We start from the raw sequence: 2465 nt of genomic DNA, 5'->3' as shown, positions 1-2465 counted from the left end.
TAAGAAACACTCATCATGTTCATTAGAAAATTTTAAAGCTCTAAAAATGTTAAATGTTACCATTTGATCTTCAATTCTTAAGGTAAGCTCACCTTTTTCCACATCAATTATAGCTCGAGCAATTCTCAAGAATGGTCTCCCAAGAATGATCAGTATTTCATGATCTTTTTCCATATCAAGAATAATAAAATCTACTGAAAAATAAACTTTCCAACTTTTACCAAAACATCTTCCACAATACCATAAGGATAAGTGATGGATTTATCTCTTATAAACCCAATTTTTTATAAATGAACAATGGCATCAAATTTGTACTTGCACAAAAATCACATAAAGCTTTAGCAAAACAAAAAGCACCAATAGTGCAAGGAATAGTCAAACTACTTGGATCTTTAAGCTCTAGCGGAAGTTTATTCTAAATAAAAGCACTGCACTTTTCAGTAAGTGCAACAATTTCAAACTCACCAAATTTCTTTTAACCAAGATGTCTTCTAAGAACTTAACATATCTTGACATTTGTTTCGGAGCTTCAACAAAAGGAATATTAATATGTAACTTCTTAAACACATCAATAAGTCTCTAGAATTGTTTGTTAAGTTTTTCTTTCTGAAATCTTCAAGGAAAAGGTGGGGGAGCTGTAAGAGCAGATTTTAATTATGATTTTTCTTCTTTTGAATTTTAAGTAGATTGTTCAACCATAATTTCTTTTTCTACATCTTTTTTAGTGTCTTTCGCATCAGATTAAAATCCTTACTATATGTCTATGCAAATTAAATTGAAGAAAAACTCATTAAGTTTGTGCTCTAATCTTGGCTACGTATGACTTATAGGTGTATGTCTACATTATATGCAAATCAAACCACCTAGTCAACTAAGTGTATTCGATCATACGCTATTCTATTTAAAGTCTACCTAAATCTCCTTCATCAAGGTTTAACCTAGGTTTCCAATTCAATCTAATTGATGGCTAGTCAACCAGAAGCATTAAGAACAGAATAAAATAAACAACTTAAATCTATCAAACATAAGTGAAAAAGAGATAAATAATTTAGACTACATATTAAGTTCAATCATAATCTTATATTAACAATTTAGTTCCCCATCAAGTCACACATCATCATTGAATAAAGTTTAAACATTAAGAACAAAATCAAGAAAATAAGAGAATAAAAGAAAAGATAGAAAAACTCAAGAGTTGTATTCTTGATCTCCAAATCTCCGTGAATCCTTCAAATTTTTCTTAGCTTCAATGACTCTTGCGGCTTGACTCTCCGCTGTTAATCTGGTGTTTTTTCATTCTTTTTTCTTTTTCTCTGAAAGTTTGTTTTTATAGGCTTTAAAGTTAGGCCAAGTTGAATGGAAAAAGAAATCAATTTCAGCTGGAATTTCCTCACCAAACTATGTGAGTCGTAGCTTTGCCTAATTAATTAATAGAAATTGTAATTGCTTTAGGACTGCTGCAATGCATCAACTTCGACAAGATTTTTGACCACCTTCTAGGCCAAACTAAATAAAGTAGTAAACATGAAAGTTGTATCTTTTTCTCTTATCTTTCCATTAGTTCAAGAATCACTTCATTTGGAGCTCTTAGGGAAAGTTATGGCTAAAATTTCGAAATATGTGCATTAGAAGTCTACATCTTGAAATTGCTCTCCTTTTCCATTAAAATTCTTCTTTCATCAAACACCTACGAAAGCACAAATAAATCAAAAACAACCTATCTTAACCATATTAACACCAAATTAAGTATAAAATTAACTGAGATTAGATTGACTCACCTAAAATAACTATTTTAAAATAATTAAATAAAACTTAGTAATTTCTATGCATTACTACAAGAACTATGCTAAATTATTATCAAAATTAAGCCCAAATAACTCTATATTATAGAGTTATTAGCCTCATCAATGGATTTTACTCATAAGTGCACCTCCAACTATAGCATCAATGATGGTTCTAATATGTCCCAGTAAACCATTATAAAAAGTATGAACTTGCAACCACTTAGGTAATCCATGTTGAGGACATCACTTTAACAAATCCTTGTACCTCTCCCAAGCTCATATAGTGATTCAGAATCAAATTGCATGAAAGAAGTGATGTCATTCTGCATCTTTGCTATCTTAATAGGTGGAAAGAATTTTGTTAAAAATTTTTTATCCAAACCATCCCAAATATTAATAGAACCAATAGGAAGCAAATTTAACCAACTCTTTGCTTTATCTCTCAGTGAAAAAGGGAAAAAAACGCAATCTTATGGCATCATTAGTAACACCATTAGCCTTGACTGTGTAAAAAATTTTCAAGAAATTCACAATATAAGCATTAGGAACATCATTCAGCAAACCCCCAATATGAACAAAAGTCTAAATCATCTGAATGATTGCTGGCTTAATTTCAAAGTTGTTGGCTTGAATAAGAGGTCTTTGGATACTAGAGTAGGGACCTTGTACTAGTGGGACAGC

The 2465-nt window shown here is 30.8% G+C and overlaps 1 non-coding gene across 1 annotated transcript; it reads left to right on the top strand.

Annotated features, from left to right (window-relative positions):
- Positions 1-2010: 2010 nt before the first annotated feature.
- Positions 2011-2115, top strand: LOC148764288 (small nucleolar RNA R71). The gene has a single exon (XR_016024896.1). It is a non-coding gene; the product is annotated as a small nucleolar RNA R71 (small nucleolar RNA).
- Positions 2116-2465: the final 350 nt, after the last annotated feature.

Source organism: Theobroma cacao, chromosome 2 (genome assembly GCF_053813885.1).
Source record: "Theobroma cacao isolate CCN51 chromosome 2, ASM5381388v1, whole genome shotgun sequence".
Taxonomy (NCBI): Eukaryota; Viridiplantae; Streptophyta; class Magnoliopsida; order Malvales; family Malvaceae; genus Theobroma; species Theobroma cacao.
This window is presented reverse-complemented; position numbering and strand designations above follow the sequence as displayed.